We start from the raw sequence: 15,486 nt of genomic DNA, 5'->3' as shown, positions 1-15,486 counted from the left end.
CCTCAAACTCTCTCTGACAAACCAGTTTTCACTTGATTCTGTGGTTTATTTCCCCCAAAAAACAGCTCAGAGGTTGTCCTAAGGTGACCCACGTTCAGTCTGAAGCAGCACATTTTTGCCAGCAACACTTCAGAGAGCTGAGTGATGCCACTGGAACAACCCCCATGCTGTTCCACCCCCAGAGGGAGGTTATTCCTGGGAACCAGAGGATCTCCCATGCTCAGCATCCCCCCACCAGGGGAAAGTGCCACTTCCAGATGGAAAGCAAGGAGCCAACACATTCCCTGCTCCCAGATTGTTCCCAGAGCCACCTCAGAGTTTGGGAACCAGGGCTGGGGGGAGCAGCAGAGGCAGGTTCAGCTGCCACGTGCCAATGGCTCTCAGGGAAAAGTGGCCAAAAATAGCTCAGACACCTCCAGCCAGCCCCATAAAACCGGGATTTCACTCCTATCCCACTTATCCATGGGATAAATGCTTCCTCCACACCCCAAAGTCACTACAAGCAGGGAGTTGAGCGGGTTTGGAGAGCTCTGTTACATTCTCAGGGCACCAAAGTGCACTCAGCCACCAGGATGAACACAAACCACGCTCAGGGAATGGTTTTAGTGCACAACACCTCAGAGGTGAGCATCCCACGAGGTGGTGAAGCACTCCCTGTGTCACTGCAGCAGCAGCAGCATTTTCCCATTGCCACCTTCACACCCTGGTGGTCCCAAAGATGCTCTGGGAGCTGGGATTGTTGAGGGATGATCCCAAATCTTTTCAATCTCTGACACCTTTCCTTTCAGAGCCATCATCAGAGCATTACCATAAGTTATGTCACATTATCTCAGGACAAATAAATTCCTTCTTTGTGGTGCTCCAGGGTTAAAGGCAGGATAAAAAGCTCAGTCCTTCCCTATTCCCATGGAGAAACAAGAGGGAGATGGCACAAGCAAGAGCAAAACCCCCAGAGCTCCAGGATGACCATGGCAGACAGGTTTGATTTTTCATCACTTTCATTTAGAGTTCTCTAAAAGCCAGACAAGTGGCAAACCCTTTCTTTTTTCCACATTGGTAAATGATGGGCAAAATGAAAATATCAGACTCTACAAATGGTTTCAGCTCTAGAGCAATAAAAGCCAGACAAGTGGCAAACCTTTTTTTTTTCTTTTGGCCACATTGGTAAATGATGGGCAAAATGAGAATATCAGACTCTACAAACGGTTTCAGCTCTAGAGCAAGAAAAATATTTAAATACAGCCCTCATGTTGCATGGCAGGGAGAGGATTTATTGCTCTGGGACACAGGACTTTCCCCACAGGCTGCCTTCCCAAATTCCCAAGCCTCCCACCTGGCAGTGAGCCCTGGGGGGAATCCAGACACCTCAGCAGTCCCTGTGTATCCACTCACAGCATAATTTACTTCCAAGCTCAGCCACTTGCAGCAATATTTATTTTTTTAATCTCAGCTCCAGTGCCTCAGCCCAGCGCTTGCTCTCGACAGCTCTGCCCATTTAGCAAGCATTAAACCTGATGGTGCATGAGACAGAACAGGGTTTTCCTCACAGCCCTGTCCAAGAGCTGACAGCCACAAGTCTTTTAGGCAGTATTTATTTCATACCTTTCCTTCACAGAAAAAAAAAAAGAAAAAGGAAAAAAGAAAAACCCAAAAAAATAACATAAAAACAAAAAAAAATGTAACAGCCTTTTGGAATCAAACATATGGGCTCAGTCACCAAATGTGGCCAATTTGGGAGCAGAATATCTCAATCTTCAGGCAATGCTGAAACATAGCAATAAGTTTTAGGGTGGCCAGACAAAAGCAAGCAGGGGACAGACTCCAGACTGCCCCACAATTGTATTCACTTCCAGCTTGAAGTCTCCAGAAAATCCCTTCTAAAAAGCAGGGATTGGGTCAGGGGTCCAGTTTGCAGCTCTCCAAAGGAGATCTGAAGCCACTGCAACCCCTTCCCTCCAAAGGCTGCTTTGTGTTTCCTGGCTGTAGTTTTTAAACCAGAGAAAGGTGGCAGTGCCTCAGGCCTGAGGGGCTGGAGCTGTCAGAAGCACCAAGGATGCTCCTTCTCCCCAGCTCCACAGCCCATCCAGATAAAACCATCAGCAGATCAAGGCTGGGAGAAATCAGATGGCTCTGGAATTGCACAGCCCCAGGAACTCCTGCTGCCACTCATTTTAACTCTGGCCCTTTGGGATCAGGCAGAAGCACCAACCAGGGGCTGATAAACCCCATGAGCTGCTCACACAGCCGAGAGCAGCAACTGCTAGCTGCAAAAACTGGGAACAATTTGGGAGCTGCAGGGTCAGGCTGACCTTGGGCACAGCAGCAGGGAACAGCAACCAGCTTTGGATCTCACTTTGGTCCAAACCCATCTCCTCCAACAGCTCCAGGCAGGGCTGATTCTCCTCAGATTAAGCCCAGCTCAGGCAGCCTAAAGCCTGGCTTTGAGAGGCACAGGACACAGGGAATGGCTTCCCACTGCCAGATGGGATTTTGGGAAGGAATGGGCAGGCACTGGCATGGGGTGCCCAGAGCAGCTGTGGCTGCCCCTGGATCCCTGGCAGTGCCCAAGGCCGTGCAACTCTCCACCACTTCACCCTTTGGCAGCTTCAATCCAATGTTTTCCCACCCCTGCAGAGGTCAGAGCCCTGAGGGAGCACCAAGGTGGTGCAGGAAACCTGTGCTGCCTGCACTGGTGTTCAGTGGCTGCACAAAATCCCCAGGACTCTGAGCAAAGAGCAGCCTGGAGAGACGCAAGAATCCCTATGCTGCCTGCACTGGTGTTCAGTGGCTGCACAAAATCCCCAGGACTTCCTCCTCTGAGCAAAGAGCAGCCTGGAGAGATGCAAGAATCCCTGAATTTAACTCACAGCATCCTTAAGTTTGGAAAACACCTCTAACGTCTTCAAGTCCAGCCAGTAACCTGACTCTGCTGAGTCCAGCACTAAACCATGTCCCCAGGCGCGACATCTGCAGCTCTTTTTGGAGAGGTGACATCTCCATCCAGCCTGTCCAACCCTGTCCAACGTGGAGAGCAGCCACCACCTCCTTACCCACACACACAGAGCACACAGCCACCAGGCAGCTGCCTTTCAGACACAAAAACCTTGATCCCAAAATTGGATCTGGAACATTTCAGCTCACAAACCTTGATCCCAAAATTTAAATTAAAAACCCCACAACCTCCCCAAAAAACCAAACCAAAACAACAACAAAAAAAAGGAAAATAAATGATAAACAAATTGGAGGGGGACTTACAGAGCAGCAGCAGTCCCAGCACAATTGCTGCTTGGATGCTGTGTGCTGAGGGAGCCAGGGCAGCCTCACTCATCCCTGAAGCCCTGCTGATATTCAGGTTTAATAGTGCTGATAAGGCCGAGCTGGAACAGCTCTTACGCACTGCAGGTTTTATCTGTGGCACAGCACACTTGTTACAGACCCTCCCTTATCAGCACTGCAAATATCAGCCCAGATAAGGGCAGGCACAAAATGCCTGGGAAGGTGCAGAAACTGGAGCAGACATGTTGGGGTTTTTGACTCCTTTGGCCTCAGCTGCCCCTGTTTCCTCACCCCGTGTTCCCCCCACAGCTCCACATCCAGCCCCAAAGCTGCTCCAGGAGAGGAGCAGAGCAGGCTTCAAGCCAGTCCTTCAGAGCTGTCCCTCCAGGGAACCCTGCAGATGAGTTGCAAAGTTCAGGGAAATAAGCAAAAAGCCATTATTTCCCCCGAGCTGGGAGAGGAGAAGCCAAGAGAGCAAAGTGATTTCCTCACGGGTCCAATGCAGCTCAATATAACCAATTACCCCAGAAATTTGGATTTAAGGACTCTCATGACAGAAGGGGTTTAACAGAGTGAGCTGACCCTTTCAGAAACACAGAGGACTCAAACATTTAAGCTCATTGTGCTGCTAGAAGTGGATCTGTACCTGCTCATTGCAGGGCAGCTCTGAAAGTCTGGACACTGGGTTAGAGCTCCCCAGCAAGCCCCCAGGCTTCCCTCCTGAGCCACATTCCCACTCTGACCCTGGGGTGCTCATCACATCAGCTCCAGGAGGGATTTCCAGCCCAGCAAGAGCTCCCAGGTCCAATCCAATCTTGCCATGAACAAGCCAACCTTCCTCCTGACACCTTTCCCCAGCAGGGAGCATCCACAGGAGCCATCCCCCAGCCCCAGGTGACACTGGACAGGGCACCAGCATCACTGAGGCAGAGATTCCCTTCCCAGAACGATTCTGTGCAGCTCCTGGGGCTCAGCAGAGCCCAGGACAAGGCTTGGAGCTGAGACCTGCCCAGGTACACATCCAGGGAAGGACAATCCCCTCCCACACTGCTCTCTTCCAGGGCCAGCAGCTCCATCCCTCTAATCCCACAAGCAGCTTTATTTCTCTGGCAGAGCAGAGCTCTCCCAGGAGCCCTGGCAGGGTTTGTGTTTCACGCTGCCCAGTGACCTTGTGAGGCACTAAGGGCTGTCCCTGCCAGCATCAGCCACACCAGAGCAGGCTTACTGCCACCACATCAACATCTGCACACCTGCAGCTGGCTCACTGCACATTCCCTCAGTGCACAGCTCTCCCGGAGCAGGAGCTGCAGATCCAAACCAAAAAACGCAAAGCCAAACACGTCCCTATGCAGATTAGAGAGCAGTTGTGATAAGGGAAAGCATCTCCAGCCGAGCTGTCAACCTTGCACTTTAAATCAGGCTTTTAATGAGGGCTGCGAGCACTCTGGGTGATTAACTCGCAGCTAAAGAGGGGCTGAGCTGCTTCATTCCCAACGCACATCCTGCCTCCAGGATCCAGGCAGGAGCAGGAGATGATCTTGCAAGCTGTCAGCCGCCACCAAGTGATGCCAAAGCCCATGCAGGGAGGGGAAATCACCCCAAAAACGAGAGCCTGCTGCCACTCTGTATTCACAAAGCATCAAATGCAGCACAGCGAGTGGTGTGGGAGCTCCCAGTCCCCAGCTCCAGGGCACAGGGGAAAAGGAGACAGCAATATCTGTATTTTTGGCAGGCATTTTGGTATCCAAGAGCTGGAAAACAGGGATTACAAATCCAGTGTCCCAAGTGGAGAGCAATCCTTGATGATGAGTGTAATTTGCACGTGAACAGGAACACATCTAAAAATAGGTGTTTGAGAAGGTCTCACCTCCCCTCTTGGCCTGATGAATTCCAGGGCTCCCAAACCCCCCAGATGCACAGATCTCAAGGACTGTTCAGGCACTATTGCTGTGCAGATCTCCAAGATCAACCACAGATGGAGAAATCTTGAGAGAAACAGAGCAAATCACTCCTGGACACCCAAAACAGGACCCAGGAGCTGCCTCTTTGCTGGGTTTCAAACTGCAACAGGATTGACTGAGAGTCTGAAGTCTCACTGACAAGATTCCTGAATAATTAGTAGGCAGATGGATACCAAAATTCCCACAATATCTGCAAATAATCACTGCTTGATCAGGAAACTGCCTAAAAACCATCACCTCCCTGACAGCCTTGAGGAATAATTTCTTTATGGCGCTGCTTCATGCAAGGAAGGAGAATTACAGAATCATCACAGAAAGATTTGGGTTGGAAGGGGTCATAAAAATCATCTTTTTCCATGGGCAGGACACCTTCCACTAGCCCAGGTTGCTCAAAGTAGTTGGGAAGGAAGAGACACCCTGGATTTGAACATACACTTCCCACCTTCTCCAAAAGAGACTTTTCTTCCTCTGAGAAAGGTCAAGGGATTGGATGACTCTTTGCTACACCAATAGCTGGGACATGCAGGAAATATTTTAATCCCAAGGAAAGCATTAATTACCACTTGGCAAAAAAAAAAAAAGAAAAAAAAAAGCCAATCCAGACAACAAAATCCACCCAAATATCCAAATATCACAGAGTGCCCTCAGCACGGGGGTAAATCCCTGTACACAAACCTAAGCCCTCTCTATCCCTCCCAGGGACTCAGTTTAAGCTTCCTGGGAAGCCCCCAGCCCCATCCTGCCTCTCGGGGCAGCACTGGGGATACAGATCCCAGTTTTACCCCCATTCCCCAAGGTTTTACTCAGATAAGAGCCCTGCAGTCAGCACACGGGGCTGAGATGGGGTCACACACAGGGACACCCCCAAAAGGGCCAGGTCCCTCCCTCCTGGCAAGGTCCAGGGCAATTTCACAGCACAGCAAGCCAGACTTGAGCCTCAAATCCCCTCCAAGCTCTTAAGTGCCCTGCTCAGGATTAGCTTCCCAAGAATCTTGTGGAACACCCGGAGCATCCCCTGCCACCGTCAGGTGCCAATTCCCAACTGCTCCAAGTCAGGAAATGCAATGCATTTTGTTTTGCTGCAATCCTGCAGAACACTGACTTGATTTTAGACTTGATTTATGATTAGGTGACTGTCAGCTCAAGAGATTCATCAATACCAGCTAAGTGGCCCAAATATAATCTCCTAGAGTGGCTCAGGGACCACGTGGATGTTGGAGGGTACAACCAGTCCATTACATCTTTTTAAAGGCTACACCCAAAAATACCTATTAGAGGAAACTCTGGGTTTCACCTTGGACTATTTCAGTCACAAGCTGCTTTCCCTGGGCAAACGTGAGCCTGAAACTCAGCACAGCTAAAAACAGCCAAGGACCAGAATATTTCTGTTCTGTGCATTTCACCTCGGGCTGGGGGAGGGACAAGTTTCATTTCACCTATTTCACCTCAGAGAGGAGGAAAGGGAAGCAAAACACAGGGGCCAAACATTTATGAGGAGATTATACAAGTTGCAGCAGCATTTAAAATAAATAAATAAAGAATTAAAGGCAAGCTGACAGCTAAGGGGGAAAGTGGGAGATAAAAAGCTGCTTTGGCACAGCACCACGTGGTAAAACTCTGAAAGTGAAACAGATTCTTCTGAGCATTCCCAGCCAAGAAGAGAATAAACTTACAGTCCATCACCTCCAGGATCCAGCAGCCTGGACCCCAAGCTCCTCATGGAAAGCGTGGCTCCAACACAGAGAGGTGCAGGGAGGGCAGGAGGGTTCAGGTCTGTCATGACCAAGGAATTACACTAAAACCAGCCCAGGCTCTTTCCAAGGAGGAGATTAACCACCAGCAGGGCTCTGCACAGATGGGGACAGAGCTGGTGCCCAGATTTGTGCAGCACCCCAGGAAAGCTGCAATTTTCCCCTCTCCTATTCCCAGTTCACCCTTCAACCAGCAAGGAGAAAAAAGAAATAAAACCAGATCAAGAGTCACACACACAAAAAGCAGGCACAAAAAGAAACATTTTCATTTTCGTTTTTCATCATCAGGACCAATCCTGCCCAAGAGAACAAAGACAGCTCAATCCCCACCTGAGATGGATTCCAAACGTGGAAACATGGAATGCATGGAGGCACAGGCACAAAAAACTTCCCCAAATGCCACCCCAAAAGCTCCTTGTTTGAACACCCTTGAGGGGAACACTCTGTACCTTGAAACCACTCCTTGCAGAAATCTTCTACAAATATTTAATTGCTTATAAAAAATAAAACCTTTTTGTGTTGTTTGTCAGGCTGTTGAGCAATGACAGACTATTGCACCAAATACTCAGGGAGTTGTCCTGCCAGTATCTGTGGGTACTTCTGGAGGAAGTGGGGAGAACACAGTGGTTTGCTAAAGAGGAAAAAGCAGCAAAGCCAAACACCAACGTGCAGCAATTTTTTTTTTGAAAGTCAAGACATGCATTAAAGTAGCTGTATCTAATCACCGTTTATAGAGGGGCTGGCAGGCAAAAGCAACTGCCATAAAGTCTTTTAAATCCCTTTTCCCAGCACCATGCTCAGAATGTTCCTGCAAAGGGCTGTTAAGCGCTGAGAGCAGGGCTGGAGGGGGAATATTTGGTTTGGGAAGAAGGGAGGGGGATGAGGTGCCTGGCTCCTAAACCCACCCTGGTGCAGAACTCCTCTGGAGGAGGTGGCAGCTCCATGGAGAAGGAACGGGCTCCTTGGTGTGACACTGCCCTCTCCTGAGCACAGGGGACTGCTCAGCTCACACCCAGCCCAGAACAAGGATTCTGGGGAGCCCTGAGCAAACACCCTGCAGCAAATGGGGAAAATGAGACACCACTCACCCCAGAGCAGCTCCAGCAGACCCCACAGCCTCCTCACAACAGCAGCACCGGCTGGGATGCAGGACAAGGTGAAATACCCCTTTGTGAGCTCCTTGGAGCCTAATTAGCTGCAGCCTAATGAAGCAAAGGGACTGCCAGGTGAATCCCATCTCTTTATCTCAGGAGTTGGAACTGGAGGAGCTTTAAGGTCCTTTCCAACCCAAACCATCCCACAAATACCAGCGGGCTCGTGTGGGAAGGTGGGGCTGGACTGGACAAGAAAAAGGACTTTAAAACCAGCATTGCAGACTCCAAGGAAAGCATGTTCCTGCCTCACCGTGTTTGTAGGAAAGCTGCTCTCAGGAGAAGCCCTAAGTGCCCCTCCAGTCCAGCCCCACCTTCCCACACAAGCCCGCAGCTGCACCAGGAGTGTTTCAAAGGTACAACCATTGCCTTTTATCTTCAGCCTCGGGAAGACTCACAGAGCAAGTCAAAGGACAATATTCCCCCCAGGTGTGTCTGGTTAAAGGGCACCCAGACCTAACTTCCACCACCTGAGAGCATCAAAGTGCTTCTGACACAAATGAGGGTGAAGGAGCCACCTGCTCCCTGCATCTTTAACCTCCACCCACAACAGCACCTGCACCTGTGAGCTACTCCAACCCACACATCAAAAACCCACAAAAAACACCCCTAAACACACTGATTTTGGCATGGTGATTTTAAGGCAGTTACTTGAGATCAAATACACCTGGGTACACAGTTAATGGGTAAAAGTACAACAAAGGGCTGTCCCTTCACAGCTGGTTCTGTGTCTCATAACCTTCCAGGTTTATCAAGCAATTTATTGCCCTGCTAAAAACCAAACCCTTTGTCATTAATTCTGAGCCAGCAATTTCTGAATCTACAATCTGACACCAAATCAATTGATCTGACCAAGACTCATTTTCTTTCCAAGACAAACACCAGTCGTGCTTTGCCGAATTATCGCAGGGAAAAGTGTAACAAGCAGAACACGCTCATTTAATAAAAAAAGTACAGCTTGACAGAGACACCCACTCTAAAATTAACTCTGCCTCAAAGCAGAGCTTGTATTTGCCTCTGAAGAAGAACCTCCTAAATCACAGAGAAATATTCTGCAGCTCCACAATGGGATATCAGCGTGAAGATGTTTCAAAGCTTGGCAGAGGAGGGTATGTTAAAATAACAGGCTTTAAGGAGTCAGGATGCATCACTGCTCAGGTGGAGAAAGGCTGGCTAATGAATTAATGGACCATTTTCCATAGCAATCTGATGAGGAAAATGGACATGCCAGACCAAATGCAAGGCAGGAAATCCATTTACCTCAGCTTTTCCCCGGCCACACCTGCCAAGTGTAAGCTGGCAATTTGTAAGGGGGAAAGAAGGAGAAGGCTGTTATCCTGCATGGGGCTGGGTGATCCAAATCCCAAAAAAGCTCTTTAAGAAGCAGCACCACTCTGACTTGTACTTGCTAATCAGCAGCAATCGAAATTTCCTGGCAGCTGGAGCATCCTGAGGAGACTCCAGCACCCTGGATTTAATGTTCTGCATGTACAATATAACTTTCTAATGGAGAAAAATCTGTACGGGCTCCTTCCCACCAGGACAAAGAGCCAGCAAAGAGAACCATAATTCATGATTTTTTGAGTTTCACATGCAGCACGGCTCTGCCTGTTCCTGACATCTATCCCTAATCCCTCTCCAGCCCCAAAATAACCCTTAAGCCAACACGATTACACACAACAAGAGCGGCTGTAGGGACCCAGCCCTGAAACCCCAAAGCACGGCAAGTCTGACACAGCCAGGTTTTTCCTGGCTGGAGAAGCCCCATTTCCATCTGGCCAGGGGTGAAATTTCACAGCTTCCACACCAGGAATTGCTCCAGCAGCCCTTTTCCAGAGCAAGCCTCACATGCCGACTGCAACTCCTCCATGCCCAGTTTTCCGGGCGGGGAACAGACGGGACGCGGGTGAGGGTTTCAATAAAACAGCAACGAGGCGATTTCCCCCCTCTCTTTTCCCTGAATTACTCTTTTTTTTAAATTAGTTTCTTTGCCAGGCATCAAGAGAAAGTGACACCCTCTTATATTCACCTTTTTCCATCCTCTCTGCTCAGTTCTCGCTGGAAATTCAGGGTCTTTAGCAGAGGCTTTGCTGCCGGGGAATGTCGCCAGGAGCCACCAGGACATCCCTGAGCATCCTCAGGGAGCTGGATGGGCACTGAGCGCTCCTCCAGCTGGACCAGCAGCAATAATAAATAAATCCCTCTTGGGATTCAGCTGCCTCAGGATTTTACAGCTCCGGACAACAGCGGTGCGAAGCCCTGGGACGGCGGGACGCTGCGGATGCCATCATTCCATACCCAAACGAAGCGTTCCCTGTTAAACAAGCAGGGCCCGAAGGGGAACGGCGGTATCGGGATGCACAGCCGGACACTTCGGGGGTCTCGGGGACCAGAGCGGGACCTCTCCCCGGGTGGGTGCCCACCCCCGTCCCCCAGCAGCGGGAGCAGCGCTCGCATCCCCAACTTCGCTCGGGATGCTGGCGGCCAGGTGAGCCACCCGTGGGGAGGGAGGGGGCGAGGAAACGCCTTTGGGGCAGGCAAAAGAAACACCTTTCGGGGCAAAGCAACGCGATTTCGGACATCGCAGCCCCTCCTGGGGGTGCAGCCAGCCCGGCAGAGCTGTCCCACCCGCGGCAGCTCAGCATCGCCCCGCAGCCCGGGGGATGCGGGATCCCGCAGCCCTCCCTTCCCTCCCTTCCCTTTACCTGCTGCCGCCGGGAGATCCGCCAGGTTCCCGAGCCCCGCGGAAGGGCAGCCCGGCCCCGGCGGCAGGGCAGTGCCAGGGCCGGCAGGGAAGGGCGCAGGGACGGCGCTGGCACGGCCCCGGCCCCGCAGCCCGGCTCGGCTCGGCTCGGGAGCGGGGCGGGCGCTGGGCCGGGCGGCTCCGCCCCGGGCGGCGCGGGAGGAGCGCAGCCACGGCAGGAGGAGGAGGAGAAGAAAAGGAAGCTGCGGCCAGCCGTGGGGAGCTCTTCTCTTTTGGGCTGCGAGCGAACCCCCCACCAGAACTGCGGGCTGTGGTTTGGGGGGCAAGGAAAAGGCTGGGGCAGCCCTGGGATGGGGAGTGCTCGGCGCTGTGCCGGGGGTTCGGGAATGCTGAGCCCCTAAAGGGCAGCGAGCAGCCGGGAATCGCAGAATGGGCTGGGCTGGAAGGGAACTTAAGGAGCATCGCGTTCCAGCCCCCCTTTCCACTGTCTCAGCTTGTTGCAAGCCCCGTCCAGCTTGGCGTTGGACACTTCCAGGGATGGGGCAGGCATAGCTCAGGGTAGGAAGGGAGTTCTATGTTCATACCTGGGTGGACAGAAGTGGATAAAAAGGGTCAGGGCTTTGCAGCCTCCTGATTTCTCCCCAGCTTTCCAACTCACCCTTCGTTTTTTCCACCCTCTTTATCACCTGCACCTGGTCCTATGTTAGATCCTGAACTCCCAAGTGTGCAGGTGGATCTGATCACACTGAGGCCACCCTGCTGTAGCATTTTGGGAAGGATGAGTGTTTTGTTGGATCTACACCATGCCCAGGACTTGTTTTCCTCACACTGCAGCAGCACAGGTTATTTGGGATGAGAAGGATGCCCAGGCCTGCCCAGCGCTGTGGCCAAAACTCAGCTGTGTCCTGGCTGTGAATCCTTTGCCCTTCTTAATGCAAGGTGACAAAACACTTGGCTGACAGCAATGGATTCATTTTTTTTCCCCTGCAAATTGGCTATTTCCCACGTCTTTGGCCCAGCCCTGAAGTAGAGACTGATCCAAGCAGAGCAAAAGGAAGGGATGTGCTGTCAAAATAACAAGCAAGCCCAAGCCAAATGCCAGACTCCTCTTTACTGAGGCAGACTAAGCTGAGAGGTCGCTGGCAACTGGCTCTTTTCCTCGGAGGAGCAGAAATAATCCTGCTGCACCCAGCAGTAGGGAAATTCTGGAGGTGAAAAATCAGAATTTAGAGTCTGATCCAAGCAACGAGCAGCACAGCAGAGGAGCTGCAGGGTTGAGGTACAGGCAGCTGTCCTGGCAGCCCTTTGCCAAGTGCTTCTCCTTCCAGCACTGCTGACAGGAGACATTTCAGAATCACAACCCTGGAGCTGTGATTACCTTAAATCCTGATGAAAATCTCTCCTGTGGGAGCATTTTATTTGCTGCCTGGTTGTGGGTCCACGGCAGAGCTTCAGGATGTGTTTTCCTGCAGGCTTGGGGGTGGATGAGCAGAAGAGGACGGGACAGATGCAGATATTCCAAGGCACGTAACAAAAGTCTGGTGCCTTTGCCAAACTTTAAACATCCTCGGTTTTGTGCCTAAGGATTGCCTTTTAACTTCAGCAGAAAGACTTCAGCCTTTTGTTAAGATCAAGGGGAAAATCTTTTTTTCTGGCACCAAGAGGAAATACTCTTCAAACTCGTGAGGTTCCAGAAATCCTGCAGATACTCCCAGCACCAGCCAGTCAGTTCTTTACAGCATCCATTTGCTGAGGAAAATGCCTCTGAGAAGATACAGAGTTTGCACATTTTCAGAATATTTCTGTGATTTGGCTGGTTGAATCCGACCCAGGATCCTGCCAGGATGCAGGGCTGGGGAAGGATTTGTTCTCCAGCCACTCCAAGCAGCTGTGAGGACAGCAAAGATGGGCACAGGGACCATCTCTGCCCCCTGAAAGCAGTACTTTGCCTGCTAAGGGCCGTGCAGTTTCAAAGAAAAGCCACTGAAGGAAATTGACCATGAATTTCCATGCAGCCTCTACGAAAACAAATGCAATTTTGGACAGGGAAGGTTGGTTTCAGATTTATAAGCTCCTTCTCCCGTGCTAAGTGCCTTGAATGCACAAAGCTACTTTAAATATCTCCCTTTGGCATGGGAGGGATTTCTGCTGTGCTCATTCCTCACATTTCCAGCCAGCTTCACTTCCAAAGGATGCAGCTGTAAAGCCCTCCTGAAAACCCCTGGACCCCTGTGACACTCCCTGTGTGTGATTCCCTTTTTAAGCTGCTCCTTTAGGACCTGGCTCAGCTCTAAACCAGGGCTCAGTTTTGGGATTTCACACCACATCCTGAAAGCGTTCTGTTACGTGCTTAAGGAAGGGAAAATTCCTCCAGAAGGCACATTTCTGTTTCCTGGCAGGGAAATATGAGACTGGCAGCTCAGAAGGGCATCAAGGCAAATCCTCCGAGGAGTCAGTGCTCTGGTCTTTGGGATGGGTGGTGAGGGAGATGCTGCAGGTTCCTACAAGAGTGGGATCAGGAGGAATAGGTTGATTAATCCTTAAACTCAGCACCAGCCTTGTCCAAGAAAAAGTGCTGTTCTGTTCTCCCTGTAGGCAGAAAAAACCACATTTCCCTCCTCCCAGGCTCACAGCGGGGAAGTATTTGCTGGAGAAACACTTTCCTGAGCAGTCCAGGTGACCCAGACATGGCCTTGGGCACTGCCAGGGATCCAGGGGCAGCCACAGCTGCTCTGGGCATCCTGTGCCAGGGCCTGCCCACCCTCACAAGAAGGAATTCTTTCCCAATATCCCATCCATCCCTGCCCTGTGGCAGTGGGAGCCATTCCCTGTGTCCTGTCCCTGCATGCCTTGTCCCCAGTCCCTCTCCAGCTCTCCTGGAGCCCCTTTATGACTTGAGCTCTCCCTGGAGCCTTCTCAGAGATGTCAGGCCATGTTGGATGTTCCCTTCTCTGCATCTGCTGCTGCACTCATGGGCAAGACAAGGCAGGGTGAGGTGCCAGCACAGCAGACTCCCCCATGGCTTTTTTGTGGGGGCAAAGCGAGGAACCCCTGCTCAGCTGCCACATCTGGATGGTGGACACCGAGCAAGGCCGGGAAATTCTCAATTCTGCAGAGAGAAAATACAGGCTGCAGGAAGGCAGGGGATGCCTGGCAGGAGGGGAGCAGAGCTGTGCCCGTGTCTGTGCCCCTGCAGAGGAGCCTGGGAGGCAAATCCCGGCTGGGGCTGCCCCGGAGCAGCCCGGGCAGGGGAAGGAAGCAGCGGAGGGACACACCATTGTTCTGCCCCTGCAGCTCTCAGGGCAAACAGGAGGGAGCTCGGCGCTTTCCTGTGTTTGTGCTGCCAATATTTTCATTAAGGTCCTTTTTCCTACCTCTCTGCAAGGCCTTTGTGCCTCTAATAAGTGCAAGGGGGGTGTTGATCGTAAGCGTCCCCTCAGGCATAATTATTTTACCATAATAGCATTTACAGGGAGGGCTTGCAGGGCTATTTTCCTGTTACATCCTCTGTATTTCAACCTCTCTTTCACTTTTTTTTTTGCCTCCTCAGGCTGCCCCAACAAGCCCTTGTAAGGTCTCCGTCCCTGCAGCACAAGCCATGGTGAACTGGTGAGTCCTGAAGAGATAGCTGAGGGTGAAAATAGGAATATTTGATGTTACCCAGCAACTGGAAATGAAGATATCTTTTGTCCACCAAGTCAGGAAACACTGTTTGCACAAGAGCTGTGTTTGTCTGCTCTGGGGGAGTTAACCAACAACCCCTTCCAGGAGATTAGAGTGATGTAATAAACAGGAGGAAAGTCAGCAGCAGAGATTATTGGAGCAGGTAAATCAGGTCCCTGTCACCCTCAGCATCCCCTGATGACTGCACTGAACTCTTGCTGTGTGGGGGAGGAAATAACAGGTAAATAAATATGAAATAAATACAATAAATATAAAATTGAGAAGATCTGGAGGAGCCAGGAGCAGTTTTTTGTGGTGGTGGTGGCAAGGTGAGGAATGTCTGTCTTAGGATGAAGAGCACCCTGTGCCCTCCTGTCCCTCTGAAGCCCTAAAGGATGTTCCCCTATACCACTGTCTTGGGGAAACAATCCCTGGACTGGCCCCACAGCCCTTCAAAGGGCTGGAGAATGCTGGATCTGTTCAGTGCATGCAGAGCCCTCTGGATGGAGGGAAGCTGGGCAGTCCTGACAAGGACAGTCACTGCCACAAAGGGTCCCCCAGCTGAGCTGTGGACTGGCCCCACAGCCCTTCAAAGGGCTGGAGAATGCTGGATCTGTTCAGTGCATCCAGAGCCCTCTGGATGGAGCTGGGCAGTCACTGCCACAAAGGGTCCCCCAAGTGACAAGACTTGGTCCTGTATCCCAAGCTGGTGATCTTTTTATTGCTGGCATTTTTTCCCACATGAAATACACAGTTGGAAGGAATGAAGCCATCCAAAACCTCCAGCTCCTGCTCTTAGTATCAAGCTTAGGATAAACACAAATTTCCTGTGGAAAAAAGAAAAACCCATAGTAAAAAACCATGTTGGTGTGGCACTTCAAAATATGGTTTAGGGCCATGGTGGGATTTGGTCAAAGATTAAACCTGATGATCTTGGAGGTCTTTTCCAGCCTTTATGATTCCATGATTCCAGATATATT

The 15,486-nt window shown here is 51.1% G+C and overlaps 1 protein-coding gene across 4 annotated transcripts in view; it reads right to left on the bottom strand.

The window, feature by feature from the left end:
- GDPD5 (glycerophosphodiester phosphodiesterase domain containing 5) overlaps positions 1-11,447 on the bottom strand; it is a 100,222-nt gene extending 88,775 nt beyond the window's left edge. The window contains exon 1 of one of the 4 annotated variants that reach the window (XM_039697064.1): positions 11,428-11,447. The gene's annotated coding sequence lies outside the window, so the exon portion shown is untranslated. Of the gene's footprint in view, positions 1-3,255; positions 3,376-8,076; positions 8,096-10,844; positions 10,992-11,427 lie in introns of those variants that run through there. The other 3 variants (XM_039697059.1, XM_039697065.1, XM_039697060.1) reach the window with 3 other exon arrangements.
- Positions 11,448-15,486: the final 4,039 nt, after the last annotated feature.

This window comes from Passer montanus, unplaced genomic scaffold (assembly GCF_014805655.1).
Source record: "Passer montanus isolate IOZ18808 unplaced genomic scaffold, ASM1480565v1 scaffold116, whole genome shotgun sequence".
Lineage (NCBI taxonomy): Eukaryota > Metazoa > Chordata > Aves > Passeriformes > Passeridae > Passer > Passer montanus.
Note: the sequence above shows the minus strand (reverse complement) of the source record. Positions and strands in the feature narration are given on the sequence as shown.